Source organism: Mastigoproctus giganteus, chromosome 2 (assembly GCF_048544385.1).
Source record: "Mastigoproctus giganteus isolate SK-2022 chromosome 2, ASM4854438v1, whole genome shotgun sequence".
Taxonomy (NCBI): Eukaryota; Metazoa; Arthropoda; class Arachnida; order Uropygi; family Thelyphonidae; genus Mastigoproctus; species Mastigoproctus giganteus.
Genome location: NC_143576.1, coordinates 33800091 through 33820617, shown reverse-complemented (window position 1 = coordinate 33820617; position 20527 = coordinate 33800091). Strand labels below are relative to the sequence as shown.

The 20527-nt window shown below is 36.7% G+C and overlaps 1 protein-coding gene across 4 annotated transcripts in view; it reads right to left on the bottom strand.

Annotated features, from left to right (window-relative positions):
* Positions 1 to 17879, bottom strand: part of LOC150089259 (transcriptional repressor p66-beta-like) — an 89979-nt gene extending 72100 nt beyond the window's left edge. For 3 of the 4 annotated variants that reach the window (XM_090388693.1, XM_090388707.1, XM_090388699.1), the window contains exon 1: positions 17534 to 17879. The gene's annotated coding sequence lies outside the window, so the exon portion shown is untranslated. Of the gene's footprint in view, positions 1 to 17084; positions 17180 to 17533 lie in introns of those variants that run through there. The other variant, XM_090388714.1, reaches the window with a different exon arrangement.
* Positions 17880 to 20527: the final 2648 nt, after the last annotated feature.

Genomic DNA, 20527 nt, shown 5'->3' with positions numbered 1-20527 from the left:
AGAGCTTCAACTGGAGATAAAGACGATGAAATTAAAATTTATAGAAAAATGTAACATTAAGCATGCACGAATAGTGGCATGTTTAGGTCATTAAGGGCCCCTAAGGTGCTCGAGGTTTTTAAGATCACTACTGTTACAAAATTTAGCAAATTTAAAATTCAAATAATAAATGAAGCACATGCAAGCACGTAAATGTTCTCTTTATATTCTGGCACAAATACTAAGGAGAAAATAGTTTAATCTGATTATCAGCAGTGTTTCACTGTAAAAGAACTTTCAAGTAAAGGAACTAGGTGGCAGCGATCATAGTGTACTGATGTAAGATTTATTCAAGAACATACCAAGGATACAGGGAAGGAATTTACTATTCAGGATGTAGAGAGGGAATTTTGGTTTTACAAAAGTGATAATGTACTCATAATAAGAGATACTGTTTGAAATTTTGAGCAAATCTGATGTCGGATAAATTGAAGTTTTAACAACAGAGAAGAAAAATTCATGGGATGATAATAAATTGTCAAGGGGCGAAAAATCCCATAGCAAGTACAAATCACTCAGTTAACAAATAACTCAGAGGGTTAGAGGCATACTAAGGCAGATTATGAAAAGTTTTTGGCTAAAAATACAAAAGAACAAGGAATTCTTTGCTTTGGTTAATGCATTACTGTCAATATAAGGGATGAATCACAATGGTCCACACAATATGAATAGTATAATCATTGATGGATCCTGTATAGACTGCAGATAAAGTGAATAAATAATTTTTATCTATCTATTTCATCTACTGAGAACATTTATTTATCACACATACATGAAGACGTTTTTACACATGGAGATAGCAGATATCTATCTAATACTGATTAGGAGTTAATGATCTTATGATAAAGGAAAGGAAAGGAAACTGCAAGATAAATCATGCGGAACAGTAACAAAAAGAATAATTCTGATATCATAAATTTAGATTTCATTGAAGCATTTGTTACTGTTCCACATGAATGACTGTTAAATAAACTGAAGCAATATGGTGCCAGGGCATATTACTACTATAAATAAAGGGATGGTTAAGTGACAGGAGAGAAAGAATAGTTATAAATAGCCACTGCTCATGATCTAATTTTATAAGTGGGATACCTCTTATAAAATTGTGTACACTTATAAAATCGGTATTGTGTCTCTTACTGTTTTTAATATTTAATGATGATACTGATAAAAATATTTCAAGTATGTTGATGGTACAGATATGGGCAGAGAAGTTAATGACATTAACCAGGATATACTATTTTCAAGATCTAAATAAGTTAAGCAAATGACCTGAAATATGACAATGAAGTTTTAATGTTGATAAATACAAGTTACTGGATTTGGGTTGCAGTAATCCCAGAATAACATTTAGATAGACCCAAACTCACGGAAGTTGATAAGAAAAATATCTTGGGGTAACTGTACAGCCCAAGAAAGTTCTCAGAGCAATGCCAGCAGGCTTCTAAAACAACTTGTGAGGGTTCTGTTGATTGCATACTATGATGTGGTCACAAAGGAACTGGATGCAAAAAATAATTTTGATATCATATACCTGGATTTCAAGAAAACTTTTGATACTGTTGCACACGGAAGACTACTTGTTGTTTGTTTTGTTATTTGGTTTTTAGGAGCATTAGCAATTAAGGCCATATTGCTCTGGGGATATGCAGTGGTCATTCCCTGACCTTTCCGCATCCTCCGTATTTGGTGGTGACGGGCTCGAACCCCGGTCTAATCAAGAAGCGTGTGCTACGCACTGCTGCTGCTCCTTCCCACCTGGCTACGGAGGCGCCACGGAAGACTACTGTATAAATTGGAGCAGCATGGCATTAAGGGCAATTGTTACAATGGACAAAAGGGTAGCTGAGTGGGTGAAGACAGAATGGTAATCAATGGACACTGCTCTTTGTGGACTAATATTATCAGTGGAGTAGCCCAGGATTCAGTGTTGGGCCCATTGTTTTTTTTTCTATATTTATCGATGATACTGAAAGTACATCAATGTCAAAATTGCAGATGCTACGAAGACTGCCAGGGTTGTTAATGACAGTATGCAAAAGGATCTAGAAAAGTTGGGCAGATGGACTGAGAAGTGGCAACTGAAATTTAACATTGACAAATGTAAAGTACTGCATATGGGTAGCAGTAACCACAGAGAAACATACCATGTGGTACTACACTTTGTAGTGGAGAATGAAAAAGCCCTGGAGGTAATTGTGCAGTCAGATATGAAGTTTACTGATCAGTGCAGACCGCTAGAGCAGCTCATGGGATCTTGTCAATGATACACAGGAATTTTGCTAGAAGGGATAAGAAGGTGATTATTTATTTGTATAAGGCAATTGTTGGACCACATCTTGAATACTGCATACAGGTGTGGGGGCCTCATTTTAGGAAGGATGTAGAGCTGCTGGACAGCATACAGAGAAGGGCAACAAGATTGATGAGGGTAAAAAAACTGTTGCTCTTACCAAGAAAGGCTTTCGAATCCTTGCCAGCATTTGGACTTAATATTATTACCATTGTGTGCTATTGGTTCTCATATAGTAAGGATATATCCTACTGTAATGAATAATTTATCTATCTATTGTCAGTACTTGGTCATGTGACAGTATAGTCTAGTTTGAAGTGTTCGGTGATATTTTTTCTGTTTGAACATTTTTAAGATATTTAAATATTGTGAAATTCAGAATGGAACAACAAAATCACATCAACTGATATGAAATGGATGAACAAATTATTTTTTAAATAATTCCAACATACAATTTTTTAAAATTCTTCCATCTCTTTTCTGATGATCGTTTAACAGAACAGATAATGAGGCGAGTTACTTTATAAGGAGCTCTCTATGTTTTTAATACTGAATTGGTAAAACAAATTAATTACTTGTATATAATACTAGTTATAGCAACCTTTAGGCTATAACTCATTATATACCAGTAATTAATCAAAACAACAATTAATTAAGAACACTGTAGGATGTAAGTTTTGTCTTCTAGTTTTTGTTTTTTAAAGCCATAAAAAAACTAATACTACATCTTTAAGAAAACTCCACCATATTTGGAGTTTATATTGCTGCAACAGGATCTGGAAAGGTTGAACAGATGGGCTGAGAGGTGGCAAATGAAGTTTAACATTGACAAATGTAAAGTACTACATATGGGAAACAGTAACCCCAGAGCAACGTATCAACTCTGCGGTACTACACTGACAGTGGTGGAGAATGAAGTTCTCTGAGCAGAGCAGACGAGCTGCAAGAGTAGCTCATGGTGTCTTGTCAATGATATACAGGAATTTTTCTAGCAGGGATAAGGAGGTGATTATTCCCTTGTATAAGGCAATGGTTAGGCCACATCTTGAGTACTGTATACAGGTCTGGAGGCCTCATTTCAAGAAGGATGTAGAGCTGCTGGAACGGGTACAGAGAAGGGCAACAAGGTTAGTGAATGGAACAAAGGGTTGCTCTTACAAAGAAAGGCTTAAGTTTTGCAAATTACAGAGTCTGGAGACTAGGCACCGGCGAGGTGATCTGATAGAGGTGTATAAGGCTTTGAATGGTTTGAGCATGCTCAATGCCAATGGGATTCTTCATCTTGCTCAGAATAATCACCTCAGAGGGCATAAATTCAAATTGAGGAAGGATGGATGTCGGATAGATGTGCGGAAATTTGCCTTTGGCCAGCGGGTGGTTGGTTGGTGGAACCGACTTCCATCACTTGTTGTTGAAGTTGATAGCCTAAATAAATTTAAAGCTCAACTGGACAGGTATTTCGAACGAACGGAGGGGTGAAATGGGAGTGGTGTGTGTTTTTTTTGTTTTTTTTGGCTGATGCTGAATAAGCTTCCTTTCTTGCATCATATGCCTCTACTAATGCTAATGCTAATATCTAGCTTAAAAACTATAAGGCAATTTCAGAAAAATTACAAACATGTTAAAAATGTAAATTAAAAAAGAAGAAAAGGAAACAGTAACAAAAAAGGCAGTGAAATGTGTATAAAGAAAAAAATATTTTCATTCTGTTGTTGGTGAAGGAACTGTAGAATTTGCACAGCCTTATTTGATACTGGATCAAGAGGTATGTGTGTGTGAGACAGATTTTTAATTGGCAGAAATACATACAATACTACAAGCATATACAGGGTGTCTCAAAAATATTGGTACAAATGTTTAGGGGAGGTAGGTAACATCTAAAGGAATGTGAATCGCATAGGAACCCATAACTGGAAACGTCACCATAAGTTGGTACACGGCGCTGTTCATCAGTTCGCGAGAGGGAAAATTTCTGGTTTACTCATTCAAGCAGTAGTCGCCGCACGAAGAGCATGCATTGATATACGAACTGTGAGCTGGCAGATATGCACCTAGGGTATGGATTAGCAGAGAGCAATGGGCGAGCCGCTCAACGAATTTATGGAGAACGCTTCCCAGACAGACATGTACCGGACCACCATTTGTTTGCGCATGTGCATCAAAATTTGTGCAATTATGGTCATTTAGAAGTAACAGGAGTAGTGTGGGCAGAACACATTCGACGCGAACTCCAGCCATGTAAGAAAGTATGTTGAATGCTGTCCAGAATAATCCTACTACCAGCACACGTGCCGTTGCCTCTGCCTTAGGAGTATCTCGTTGCAGTGTACAGCGTGTCTGGCACGACGATTCCTTACACCCCTTTCATCTCCAAAGGGTTTAGTTACTGCTCCCCCAAGATCATCCTGCACGTGTGGCTTTTGCGCAGTGATTTTTCCAAGAAAGTGTTCAGGACTTGAATTTTCCAGCCTATGTTTTGTTCACGGACGAGGCTTATTTCACTCGGGAAGACTTATTCAATCAGCACAATGCTCATGTGTGGGCTCACGATAACCCACACGGTGTGCGTCCCCATGCGGCACAACATCGCTTCACAATAAATGTGTGGGTTTGTTGTTGTTGTTGTTATTTGGTTTTTAGGAGCATTAGCAACTAAGGCCATATTTCTCCGGGGATATGCGGTGGTCATTCCCTGACCTTTCCGCATCCTCCGCATTTGGTGGCTCACGGGCTTGAACCCCAGTCTAATCAAGAAGCATGTGCTACGCACTGCTGCTCTTGCCCACCTGGCTATGGAGGCGCCAATGTGTGGGTAGGTATGGTCGGTGACTGCTTAGTCGGCCCATACCTTACCATCCCGCATGAACTCCGCTAAATATTGGATCTTTATTGAACAAGTTCTACAAGGGTTACTTGATGATGTTTCCAGCAGATGTGAGACGCAACATTTCGTTTCAACATGACGTGGCGCCTGCCCATTATGGAAGGTGTGTTCGTGACCATTTGAACAGGCGTTTTGGGCGTCGATGGATTGGCCGTGGTGGATCCATTGCCTGGCCCCCATGCTCACCTGATTTCTTTCTGTGGGACCCTCAAATCTATTGTGTATGAATTGCCTGTGGAAACGGAAATGGATCTCATGGCGAGACTCATCTGGGCTGCTGCTACTGTCAAAGGAACTCCAGGTGTCTTCGACTGTGTCCGCCAATCCATGCTGCATCAGTGTAACGCATGCATCGCGTCTCATGGTGGAACCTTCGAGCATCTGTTGTAACATCATGAAATGCATCCATCTCGTACTCCATTGTTAATATTATGTCAAATAAATGTTTGCCACTAATTACTGTCTTGTGTCATTTTTGCTTCTTGTGCCGCTGCTACTACTTTCCCGTGACGTTTCCAGTTATGGGTTCCTATGCGATTCACATTCCTTTAGATGTTACCTACTCCCCCTAAACGTTTGTACCAATATTTTTGAGACACCCTGTATACTGTATTTACAATGGAACTTGGATAATATGAAATATTGGCGAAACCTCTCCATAACGGATGCCACTGGGGCAGAAGAAAGTGTCTGCCACTCTTGGAAGGTGTCCACTTTGCTGAGGTCAGTACACGTCAGTTTCAATAATTCGAAAAAATGAAATTCACCATAACTGGTTACTTAACACAGACTTTTTTTTATTGCTTATCGTTATATATTTGTGTTTCAATTAATTTTTTAATAAAGAATTAATTTTTAATAAATAAACTTTTACTTGGTTTATTCATTATAAAACATCATTAACTTATAAATTGCTTTGTTTAGAGTATTTCATTTTCATGGTGGATAATTAGATCGCTCACTAGTTCTACTCCATATTCCATATTCATCATTTTTACTCACAGAGAATTCTTTTAATGTGTTTAGGTAATCTAATGCATTTGCGTATTTTTTTAATTTGGGGTCATGCTGCTGCTCACCTTTTCAGGTTCTTCACTTTCTTCTAGAAGTTCTTTATTGTTCATAAATTCACTTACAACATCTTTTAGTTCAGTGTTTATGCCTTCCACCACTACATTAGAGTCTACAGAAACAAGTTCATCACTGCTCAGTAAAGACTTTCCTAGTGTCCAAGGCAAGCCATTAAGTACAGAGGCATCTGACTAGCACTCAAATCATCCTGCTTTGTGAAAGCAGTTTTTAATCGTAGAGGGGCTCACTGCATTCCATGCTGCACTAATCTAGATTACAGCTTGTAGTGCATCTATACTTTTGCAAAGTTTTGAATGACTTTTTTTCTTCATGAAGTATTGAAATCAAGTGTTTAAGAAACATCTGTCAATATTTCACCTAAAGTTTGCAATTTTTCCTCTATCTATTGGTTGAGAAGCAGATGTGACATTGGGAGGAAAAAACACCATTTAAACATTATTCAGTTTAATATGTGGGTGAGAGGTAGCATTGTCAAGACAAAATTTTTCTATTATGGAAATGTTATTTTATCCAACTAGATCAACTATTCTGTCATTATCTCTCTAACCATCCAAGCTTTACTGCTTGATTTCCAATGTACACTGAGTTTGCATAAATCCAAACTTTTTTTACACCTTGGTTTCATATATATGCCTACAACAAGAGGTAATTCACAGTGCTTGTACACAAAAGTACAGTTAGACACTCCATTGTCAAATTAGCTTCAGCATGTTTCCCTCCTAAAGTACAATGTTTTATCTGGAACTGTGCAAAAAAAAAAAAAAAAAAAAAAACCACTACCATTTTCATCAGCATTCAATGTTTTCTGGTGATTATGCAAAAAGTATTCACAGCAGCCTTTTTTCCACCCATCAATGGTTTTCAAATTAACACCACTACACTCCCCACAAATTGCATTGAAGGAAATCTACAGAACTTACCTAGCCAACCATTAGACACTTTCGAGTAAATGGTGCCAATTTCTTTAGCAATTTTTAAAGCTTTGGTTTCATAGGTCCAGAGATGAGAATGTTTTGAGTGCATACTGACTAAACCACTCAAATGTCAATTTATCCATCAAAGCCCCTTTTTACCATAAGAAATTGTATGATACTGCTTTCCATTTCCCCATTAGTGTTTAACAAAGTTTCTTGATTTTTAATAATTGCTGCTGAAGTCTCCAATTTTTGAAATAATCAACTAACTTATGAACTCCACAATCCACATTTTCCTCTTCTAGAATATTCTGTCACTTCTACTTTTCCTTTCAAAGTTAACTGCTTTTGAGACATACTGTAGTACAGTATGAGTGTCTAACTGTAAATTCATACCTGGACCTAGAATTCTGTACAGAATTTCAAAATCATCCAGTATCTGTCCACTTGAAATTTATTATAGTGCTGTAACAATCACACTCTGAGGAAATGAACTGAGTATTACAGAATAGATAGACACTAGTTCCAGATATGTGAGTCAGGTGTCAGTTGTTCTTCTCTGTTCTAAACATACCACATGTTTAGGGGGTGATAGACTACAGAGAAGTTTCAGTCCAAGTCTCTGATTACGTTTGATTGACAGTTTTATTAATGCAGCACACATCTGTAGAGGACTAATGCAAATACATTAGAGTCTGTTTGTAGTGTTAATTTTTTAAAATAAATTTACTGTACAGTACTGTATTCTTGCATTCACACTAAAACTCTCCCCTTTTTTCACTCTCTCTGCAACATCACTCAGGTTTACAATTTTATTGCCTCACTAAGTGACGTGTGTGTGTGCCGGTGGAACTGCTTCAAACAGACAAAATTAAATTTGGTAAATTCTATACCAGCACTGATGAGCATATTAACAACACATTCTTCAATCTACTCCATAATCTATGACTATTCAGAAGTCTAATTAGTGTCACTGTTACTGTAATGACCTTGACATTCACTTGCCATCGTGGCTAAATGAAAATGCACATGTGTCATCAGCAATGAATGCATTCATCCAAAATGTTACCCTTGAAAAAAAATCTAAGTGTCCACTTCAAGTAGATTGAAAAATCAAAAACGACAGCTATCAAAGTGTCCGCTTTGGAGAGGCCGCTTAACATGCAATTTCAAATACTTATGGCCAGGACCCAGCTTGAGTGTCCACAACAAGAGGTGTCTGTTAAAGGTTTCACTGTATTTTTCTGCTGGTTGAACCTCCTATTCTATCAAAAAGAATTATTAAATTTAAAGTTTTAGTTGGGTTGGCTGGTTGGTTTAATTTTTTATGGCACATTGGCAGCTTAGGCAATAAGGCTGCAAAGTCAATTTGAATAACTGGAAATAATTCTGATGCTCCTTCAGCTTCAAATTATCCACGCTCTACTGTACATATAAAACAAGTACAATATTTAGCAGTTTAACCCTTCAAAACCAAAAGGCCAGAGATTTTACAGGAATTGAGACAGATGAATCAGTGGAGTGGTGCTCAACAAAGGAAAAGGAGTTTATATCGTAAGTTAAAAAAAAAAAAAAAAAATAGATATAAAATAAATAAAAGAAACTATGTATAACAGAACAGTTCCTTGAAACTCAGTCAATAGAATCAAATCAGTCAGAGATGTTTTATCTTGACAAAGATAGACAGATGATTACATTATACACAGCTGAAAAAAATATTTGATTGATGACACTGGCACATGTGGCGGCAACTCGTCATTAAGACCTTGGTCGAAAGACAACTTGATTGAGGGGGTGCATTTCTGATATATTCTGTTCTCTACAAACATGTTGAAGTCAGCATCCATCACTTAGACAAGTGGAAACATCTGGGCTGGCTGAAAATGATCTGAAAAGTGGAGTCAAGTTTTGTGGGAGAACAGAGTTCTGCACTGGGGAAGAAGTTTCTTCTTGTAAATAGCACATTCTGACTGAGCAGCCAGTACTCTGATGCAAGGAATTCTGGCTGCTCAAATGATTGTAGTGGAAGCAACTGACACATAAAATTCAGTTCCATATAAAAGAGGTGGAGAAACGACAGTGAATGTGGTTGAATGTAGGCGCTGGCTGTAGTCCTTGGGTAATGTGTACTGATGTAAATTCACACGTTGCGAGATCAAGCCTAAATGCGGACACAAAAAGTGCACAGCCCATTGTTAGCATCTGCACTGTTGTTTTATTGCAGCCAATATAACAGTTACAATTCTGGCATCGGCTGTCTAGAGTATAAATGGACATTTATTTATCAAAGTATTGTCTTCAGCCACCCTGACCACTAATCAGTGTGGTAGGAGGCTCCATAATGCATAGGCTGGATTGGTGGTATAGGTTTGCCTCAATGAGAAGGACATGCACTCAGATTTATTGGGGTTAATTTTTAGTTCAAATCGTGTGAGATAAGTGACAACGTCAAGCAGAACTTTGAATGTATTGTCTGGATAGGACTATCACTGGCTGTGAGAGGCATGAGTATCTTGATATCAGTCATCAGAATAACTTACAAGATCCATCCTTTGCTAACTAGTGAGGAGATGAGTGCTGTGAACAGGGGAGCCAGGGAGAAACATTTTGTGGGACTCCAGATGGGATGCATCTCATACACTCTGTTCTCGGCAAGGAGCTTGACTGATCTGTTTTGAAGAAATGTGGAGAGATTAGAACAGTGGTCTTCAACCGGGGTACTGCGGCACACTAGAGTGCCACAACAACATTCTTGGGGTGCCATGTAATTTAGGTTTAAGTTACTTAAAGCTATTATTTTTTTTTTGAAATTTATATATTTATTTAATTATAAAAAAGGGTACAATATAAAGGGTAATTGTACCGTATCTTTTTAATTTTGTGGTGATCTGTAATTGATCTTTATTTAGTACCTCTATATAAAGAATAAAGTTATTATACAGGGTGTCTCAAAAATATTGGTACAAATGTTTAGGGGAGGTAGTTAACATCTAAAGGAATGTGAATCGCATAGGAACCCATAACCGGAAACGTCACCGTAAGTCGGTACACGGTACTGTTCATCAGTTCGCGAGAGGGAAAATTTCTGGTTTACTCATTCAAACAGTAGTCGCCGCACGAAGAGCATGCACTGATATACGAACTGTGAGCTGGCAGACATGCATCTAGTGTATGGATTAGCAGAGGGCAATGGAAGAGCCGCTCAACGAATTTATGGAGAACGCTTCCCAGACAGACATGTACCGGACCACTATTTGTTTGTGCATGTGCATCAAAATTTGTGCGATTATGGGTCATTTAGAGGTAACAGGAGTAGTGCGGGCATACCACGTTCGACACGAACTCCCACCATGGAAGAAAGTGTGTTGAATGCCATCCAGAATAATCCTACTACCAGCACACGTGCCGTTGCCTCTGCCTTAGGAGTGTCTCGTGGCAGTGTACAGCGTGTCTGACACGACGATTCCTTACACCCCTTTCATCTCTAAAGGGTTCAGTTACTGCTCCCCCAAGATCACCCGCACATGTGGCTTTTGTGCAGTGGTTTCTCCAAGAAAGTGTTCGAGACTTGAATTTTCCAGCCTATGTTTTGTTCACGGATAAGGCTTATTCAATCAGCACAATGCTCATGTGGGCTCACGACAACCCACAAGGTGTGCGACAACCCCATGTGGCACACCTTGTGGGTGTGCGACAACCCCATGTGGCACAACATCGCTTCGCAATAAATGTGTGGGTAGGTATGGTCGGCGACTGCTTAGTCGGCCCATACCTGTTACCATCCCGCACGAACTCTGCTAAATATCGGATCTTTATTGAACAAGTTCTACCAGGGTTACTTGACGATGTTCCAGCAAATGTGAGATGCAACATTCGGTTTCAACATGACGGGGTGCCTGCCCATTATGGAAGGTGTGTTCGTGACCATTTGAACAGGCATTTTGGGCGTCAATGGATTGGCCGTGGTGGACCCGTTGCTTGGCCCCCATGCTCACCTGATTTATCGAGCCTTGATTTCTTTCTGTGGGGGGGCCCTCAAATCTATTGTGTATGAATTGCCTGAGGAGACGGAAATGGATCTCGTGGTGAGACTTGTCTGCACTGCTGCTACTGTCAAAGAAACTCCAGGTGTGTTCAACCGTGTCCGCCAATCCATGCTGCGTCGGTGTCACGCATGCATCGCGTCTCATGGTGGAACCTTCGAGCATCTGCTGTAACATCATGAAATGCATCCATCTCGTACTCCATTGTTAATATTATGTCAAATAAATGTTTGCCACTAATTACTGTCTTGTGTCATTTCTGCTTCTTGTGCCTCTGCTACTACTTTCAAGTGACGTTTCCGGTTATGGGTTCCTATGCGATTCACATTCCTTTAGATGTTACCTACCTCCCTTAAACGTTTGTACCAATATTTTTGAGACACCCTGTATAGGTACAGTGCTTTTTTTGTGACGGTACGCAACGGTACAGTGTGCCGGCACCTTTATTAACAGTTACGTGTGACATTTGGATGCAAGTGCACTTTGAAATTTGTAATATTCCATAAATTTTTTTCACATGTTTATCTACTATTCAAATAAGCTTAAAATTATTTAACTAAATTTACATTTTTCACTATCTGTTGTTAAGATATTTTCTATATAAAACTGTATAACCATTTTTAAAATTCTAAATTACTCAGTCGGACATCTGTTTAATTATTTTGAATTCTCCCTGGAAGTTACGTTTAAAATAGTTTCCGTTGAGCGAGAAAATTTTCATATAGCGAATGGATTAGGAGAGAATTAACTTGGTACGCCCTGTTCACATTTCTGGCCTTCAGGCAATTAGTGCTGCTGTGCGAATTAAGAGAGCTAAAGGGATTACCATTCTACAACTTAGTGGTACCTTGTAAAAACTATTTGACCACCTGTCCCATATACGGAGAAGTCGCGTTGGTCAGCAGTGAGCAGATCAAGGGGTATTCCCAATGGGCTCTGGCCACTTTCTACTGCAGTGGTGTCCAACCTTTTCCCATACAGGGAAAAGGTTGGACACCACTTACACCCCTTTCATGTGTGGGCTCACAACACATGAAAGGGGTGTAAGTGGAAATGTAACACACTAGATTTCTTTAGTGTGTTACATTTTCCATATCTTGTTGCATGTAAAAGTAAAATTGAAAATATTCAAAAATTTTATGAAGTACAAAAAGTACTGAACAAAACATTTAATGAGAATTTTTTTCATAATTAACAAAATTTAAAATGCTGTTTTAGTTCACTTTCCAAGCGGGCCGTAAGTTGGACACCTTCGTGAATCAACTGTAAGCACCCCGTTCGAGAATGAGGAGGGAGTGATTTTCTTTTACTCCGACAAATAATCATCTGTTGTTTTGCGGAAGTGTGTTATCCGCGTATTTCCATAAATTTTCCCTATCTCTGTTTATATGGTAACAGTACCTGAATATCCGAATGACACCGACATTTTGGACAGTTTCAAAAAAAAAATTTAATTTAAGAACTAGTGACAATAACGATGACAAGAGAAGGAAAATGAGGACAACAAAGGTTTAAACCTTCTAAGCATGAATCGTTGGCATTTGGTGAAAATGAAGTTAGAAATTTGCCAATTAGTTTACAGTTAAATGCAATTCGTGGATTTTGGGGGTACCTAATTGAAAAGATGGTTTCGGAAGAATTGAAGAATTTGATGGATGCTCCGAGTATGGTACCAATTTCATAGAGTGAATGTGAACGAGGATTTTCACAAATGAATCTGATTGTCAGCCCAACCAGAGCTTCATTGATGACAAAAACAGTTTCTTCACTAATGTTTCTTAAAATTGTAGGCCCACTGCAGACCGGCTTAGATCCAGCAAAATATGTCAATTCGTGGCTGCTTCAGAAACATCGTTCAGCAACTGACACACACACAAAGAGGAAGAAAAGAAGTCAGCATAGGGTGTCGGATGAGAACTTAATAAAAATTTGGAATATTCTACAAAAACTTTATTATAAAATTATTTTTACTTATGTTATTTATTTTTACTTATTTTTAGGGGCCATAATTTAACAAAGGACCCTTAAAATATCACTCGTTTGTCTGCCTGTCCGTCCGTCTGTCACAGCATTGTATCTACGGTACCACTCAACCTACTGACTAGAAATTTGCATGGGTTTGCACATCAAGTGGGCCAACATAAAGCCATATTGATCATTGTTAACAAAAATTTGTCTGAGAAATGGGGGTTAAATGTGGGCAGATAAAAATGTTGTCAACAACCTATAGCTACACTGTTGGAAAGAGCTCAACGAGTATGTTTAAAATATTTTTAAAATTAAAAATGGCGGCACCAGACAGGAAAATGTAAGTAATTTTTGTGTCCCCCCCCTCTATTTCTGTCGCTAACAATTTAAAAATCACATTAGCTATGCATTATTTGATGCTTATCAAGGGAAACTATTGCGATTGAAATCTATCAATTTATTTTTGTGTTAAAATTAAAAAAACAATTTTTTATTGCACTTCGATAGCACGCTTCTTTTTATTAAGTAACTCTCCTTTTGGTGACAAAAAAAGGTTGCTAAACAGTTAGTTAATAATTCTATAAAGATCATTTATAAATTTTGCGACGAGAAGTATTTTTTAACAATTTTCAAAGCTAGAGTTGTCCCGGCAAGGAGATAGTCAGAGAATCCATGTTGAGGCGGCGGTGGTGGGGAGGCACCTGCACAGAGTCTTGCATGGCTCTCACCTGCCAGTCGCTTCTCCTCCAAGTCTTTAATTGCTTCTCCAGGAAGAAGTTGGAGCCGCTTCTCCCACCCTTGGTATTCACAACAACTAGAAAGACTCAAATAGACGTTTTCGTTATTTCCTAAGTTTTAGGCCAAGCTGGGGTACTAGAAACTTTTTTCAGTTACCATAAAGCTCTCTATTTGAGATACTATACTAACAACCATTCGTGTCATCCTCAGTGCCCGACACTCAGTAGTTGACTGATTTATTTACTTATTTTTCTATTTATACTTGAATAATTAATTTATACTTAATAAACTGTGTTAATATACTAAATTTGTTGTTCGTATTCCAAAAACATTACTACGAAAGTAACAATATCAGGAAAAAAAAAAAAAAAAAAAAATTTTTAAGAGTACTTTTCATATCCTTTTAATTTTCAATTTTTCCTGATAGCAAAGATGGAGTACCGGCACCTATTTTTTTACAAAAAAAGCACTGTATAGGTATACATTAAAAAGTCGAAAACCACTGTGTTAGACATTTCTTTTGGCCTAGGGGTGCCATGCCCTTACTGGGATAGTAAAGGCACCGTGAACTGAGAAAGTTTGGGAACCTCTGAATTAGAACATCACCATCAACAAGGAAGCAGCTTTCTAAGAGCTGGAGTAAAGCAGTCATGCTGATGGTGTCGAATGCCGATTCCATATCAAAACAGATGACTGCAAGCTCAGCAGGTTTTTCAAAAGCATTAAACATTTAAACAGAAAACACAGATAATATCTTAAATCTAGAAAATTTCTTTGTTTATTTTAAACAATCAAATCTACAGAACTATAGACAAAATAAATAAATAAATAATTTACAAGCAACATGATCAGATAAAGGAAACACTGCCAGAAAGATCTGAAAGGCATTGTCAAGATGATTTGAATGCACCATTAATAAAAAAGTATATGTATATATCACAGTATTTCTGAAGCAATTTAAAAAAGCTTTGGATGAGTTGGAAGCTTCGAGTAAGCCAATGCTACATTTAACTATAATCTATAATATGACTTGGAAGACTACAGAGGAACCTCCAGTCTTCCCTTCTGGATGGAGAAATTATTTCTGAAGAAAATGTCTATCTATTCTGCAACAAAAATTTCTACTGCATTTATTAGATAAAAAACTCTCATGTTGTAACTCATACTAGAGAGTTGCACTGCAACTCTCTAGTACATTAAAGTTAGCTTGGGCTGCAAGTACATTTCTGATAAACTAAGAAAATGTCAAATGACCTTTTCTTGGTTAATTACAAAAATTCACCACAAAATTATTTTGTAATTTAGTGTTTGACACTAAACCCTCGATTTTCCAACATCAGTTAGTCCCACTGAAGAGAGTTGTTTGGAGTGTGGAGCCTGTTGGGATAGGTGACATTACTTATGTATTATAAGTAATGTCTTTACTTATGTATTATACAATACCACTGCCAAGTTAACATTATTTTTATGCAACTTTAATAGTGTTAATAAGTTATAGAAAAATATAAAATGATATGAGTGATTATTTGAAATTGGGGAAATATGTGGTAATCCATAACAAACAATATCAGTACAAAGAAAGGCATTATTAAAACATGTGCAAATATTAAATATGTTTACTGAAAAGTTCCAAGAGAAATCAAATAACCACCACAACAGGGTGACATTTCGAAACTCCACTAAATAACATCATCAGGCCTAATAGGAATTAATAACATTATAATGAAAATAAACAATTCACAATGATGAATCACAATAATAAATAAAATAAATTTATTCCAAATAGATTTTAAATTATGATTAGGATTGAATACAGATATTTAAAAAAAAAAATAGTGCACTATATAAGTTAATACAAAAATACATTACAAAATTGCAATAATGACAAAAGAATTGAGGTAAAGATAAAATATGAAAGAGTTATCAAAGAAACACCTAATGACCACAAATGGAACAGACACAATGGTTGCAAAATGATGTGTCTTTGTATTAAATTACAATAGGCTATTTACTTCTGTATTTAAAATTCCTTTATTCAATTCTATTTTTAATTTACGGCCCATTTGTAAATTTACATTTATTATTGCAATTCATCACTGTAAATTGTTAATTTTAATTCTTTGTTATCCCAATAGGCCTGATGATATTACTTGTTTCAGTTTTGAAATGTCACCTTGTGCTTGTTTGTTTCGTTCTCGTGTAACCATTACATAATACACAGTGTCTTCCTGTGTATTATGCGATACAAATGATTTTACATACTAGATATATAAAGCAATCGCATCAACTATAAGAACAAACACTTTATTGTATAATATGTTTAAGGTGCATTTATTTAATTCAGGTTACAAATTAAAATTATAATTAGAAGTGGCCAGGGATGTTATGCAAATTTGTTAATATGGGCTCGCTCAAGATGGATTTCAGCCAAGGGTCATTCCTAGTTAAAATAATCTATTAAATTTTATCAAACTAACTTTTTAGGAGCCCCGATAATCCCCAAAAATTTAAGAAGGGGTTCGCGTGGACTCCATCCAGCACACTCCTGGTAATAGACCAAGTGAATGAATCCTTCCCTGTGGGTTAAGCCCGTATATCAACAATAAAAAAACAATAACAGCTTAGATGATGTGGCCACCATGTTTCCTATTATCAAAATTAAATGCACATGTCAACCCACATTTTGCAGCGAAGTGTTTGCTCCTCAATCAAACCAACATTGGTCTTTTACTTTGTGTTATCGATAATGGCTACCTCTATGTATGCATACAAAACATATTGACAAAAGAATTCAGGAATTGGAATCAAGTTTTGGATCAACTTTCTCAACTGCAGTGCAATTTTTTTAATTCGAAGTCTTTGTGAACGTAAATATATTTTTAAGTACTGTACAATTAGTCTATTGTATTACATTCAATAGACTAATCGTACTTCCTAAAAACAATTTTCTATCACTTCCACGGAACATTTTTTTTAATACATCTAATAATAAGTTATTAATAGAAGTTTCTCTTAACCATACAACAAAAAATTCTTTGCTGTAAGTTAAAATTCGTAAAGTTATCAAAAAAAAAATCACATAATATTGTGTTTTTAAATTAGATAACGTTTACCTAAATATGAAGATATTAATTTCTTTTAAGAGCTTTCCTATTTTGTACTAAAAAGACAGGGTATTTTATCCATTGTGCTGTTCTGCTCTTTGCTACACCTCAATTAATTATTAACAATTCATTTCAGAGTTTAATTATGTAAGCCATAAATTATACATAATACACAAAAGCACAATGCATAAATTCGACACTACGCTACAACACATCAACTGGTATGAAATACGGGCTCCGATTCGTTGCTCAAACATCACCGTAGGCACCGCCCTATAACAATCCACGTAACCGCCATAGTAGGAAAAGTACTTCCCCCAAATCGTACTGTTGGCTGAAACATCTCGCGCCACTTTTCCAAATCTACTTTTCAAAACATATCACCTCTATGTTGTCCTCTATAGACACAAAAGCGAAGCTGAAATTATACGCTTAGTTTATATTTTGCTCTTTCTTACCTGGTTTTCGAGCAGCAACTGAAGAGTGGGTCAAAATGTCTTCTCTAATAGAGGCTGTTCCCTAATGAAAGACGATAGCAGCCCGCTCAATGAAGTGATAGCTTTAAGCCTATTGACGGCCTAGTATTCAACGAGGCTGCTTAGTAGCAGTAAGTAAGAATATTTTTAAAAATTTCCTTTCGATGTGTTGTATTATTCTTTCAGTATGTGCTCTTCACAACTCAATGTATCAAAAACAGTCATTTTAAAATGTACATATAAATTAAGAATTCTGCTACACTTCGCTTTCAACTGACGTCCGGTCCCATCACTACCAACCAAAACAATTTCAAACAACATGGCGTGCCCTCACCCTCGTCAGCCACAAATGCGCTTGTACGGGGTTTTCATTGCCTACAGCACGGGCGGTGTAAACAAATTGTTTATTGTAAACAGCTTCACTCGCAGTTATTGGATGAGAAGCTTGATCATATGATTGCTTTCAAGGTCGCGAGAAGCAGAAGAGACACAATGAGAATAAGCCTTAGTTGTTGGCATGGCAACAGAGAACTTTGCCGTTATCCGCGTTAAAAACTTTGGAGTGAATTATGTAATCGCGGTATTTATTCGGGATGGGTTTGTTGTTCTGAACTTCTCTCTTGGACTGCTTGGTGACGGTGGAATTCATCTGAAAAATTTTAATAATAGTTCGAAGTTTTCGTAGGCGATTTATTACTGCTTAACAATGGTCATATGATAAAATAAAGGAAAATTTATATTCGTATTTATTTATTATATTCATTACATTTATTTATTATATTCATTACATTTATTTTTTATATTCATATTTATTTAATTTATTACAGTTATTTTTCGCCCAGTACATATATTTGGTCAGTAACTTTAGACTTGAAAACTTGTAGTGGTCACCGTATGACCAGATTACAAAAGAAACCGATTGTGTGTTAGTCTCCGGGTATCACTGTATTGTGGCCAGTTCTAAATTAAGAATAATGAAACCGGAGCTTTCGGGACATATGAGCTTCATCAGAAGAGTAAGCACTTCCCCAGAAACTGTAAAAATACAGAGATATACCCGAAGTAAATAAACAACCATTTAAATTACAGCGCCATAAATGAATATTTTTGAGCATAAATGAGCATTTTTTTATTTATTTAAAACTGCAGAAATCAACTGGAATGGCGCATTGATATTATTAGTTTGAATTTAGACATTTTTGAAACGATTTTAGATATTTTTTTGCAATTTTGTTAGCTGGAGGCGTGAGTTAAATTTACTGTTGATTCTAAGTCAACCATATATGGAAAGATGCAGTAGTGAGGAGACGTAGGTACCGATTCATGGTGGGGGTAATTCCCTTCCGGTCTGCTAACCATGGAGGAGAAGAATCATTCCGCCCCACCACGGGTACGAAAAATATTTTTCGAAAAGTTGTAATGTTGTTTATTAACACGGCAATCTAAAAATTATCAATTTTATTAAGTTCAGTTAATTATTTATTATAAATTAATTTTAATGAGCAAACTGAATTTGTTATTTAATGCATTTTGAATCACTTCACCAGTAGTTGCCCCGACTTTTTTTTTTTTTTTATACTGTATAAATAAAAAATGCCAAGGGCGAAGTATTTTCCGTTAATTTCTCGTGATGAAGTGCCACCACAATATGACATCAGCATATCGGCGACTTGGACCAATATAATTGTGCCATTGTTTATTATAGTTGTGTACAAGTGTGTGTTCATATTTTGCATGTTGTGCAGACTGAAAACCGAGAATAAGTCGCTGAAAAACCTTATTCTCTTCACCTGAAATAGCTAACCCAATGTTGAATCCGGGGGTGAATTTCACCCCGGTGGAATAAAATCCCCCCCCCATCGGTGAAAAATAGTAAATTTTATTTTATAAAACACGAATTCAATAAATTTATGCCAAATAAATACAACACGAAAAATCACATCAACTAAGTGCGGCAATTGTTAGGTGGTACACGGCGAAAATAAATCACCAAACATCAAAAGACAAGAAATTTTCAAAATAATTAAAAGGGCAGTATTCTGGCTGCGCAAATTGTAACTAAACGCCACTAATTCAAGTGTTCGCATTCTCTTTAATTTTAACACAACCCATCTCTTGATTGCGTTTCACATAAACTGTCTACTTGCGACTAATTCTTTGTACTGTATATCGCAAACAAGATCGCAGGCTGCGATTTGGTTCCTGACCTAATTATAAAGTGTCCCACAACTTTCAGGGAATGGCTAAATGTCTGAGCAGAGAGGGCCGTCTACTGCAGCCACTAATTCAAACGTCGGCAGTTTCATTCGCTTTATGGTTTTCACATTCTTTTTATTTTTTTTTTGCAGAGCAAGAGTCTACTTGTGGCTAATTCTACCTTTGTATACCGCAAACAACACAGTTTGGTCGCAGCCTATAAGCAATATATTTTATTACCTTTTTATTATATATGCATCTGTACTGCAAGATTGCATGAAGATAAGCTTCGCGAGACCGAAGACGACCGTGCCAGCCGGGTGGGTAAAGTGCCTGCCTGGCAACCCAAAGGTCGTGGGTTCGAATCCCGCTTCGGGCTTGGATCAAAGTACTGCAAAAACCTTGGGAGGTGCATTATAGCCACAGAAGCCTATGCACCAACAACTACCAAAAAAAAAAAAAAAAAAAAACCCGAATGAGTTATCGGAAAAATTAATAAATGAAGTGACTGATACACACGCAAAGAAGAATAGGATTATTACAATACAGTACTTGCAAATATTAAATTTTGCCGAATTTTAATCTGTGATTTTCACATTATTGAACTGTGATTATTTTCAGTAATGGGTTTTTGTGAACTCAGTATTAGTACAGTATTTAGATGTTAAATAATAAATATTTCCTTTTGTTTTCTCATATTCTCTTATTATAACATTCATAAATATATAGATTAAATATAATTTATTACGCATAAATTTATATTTATGCATAAATAAATAT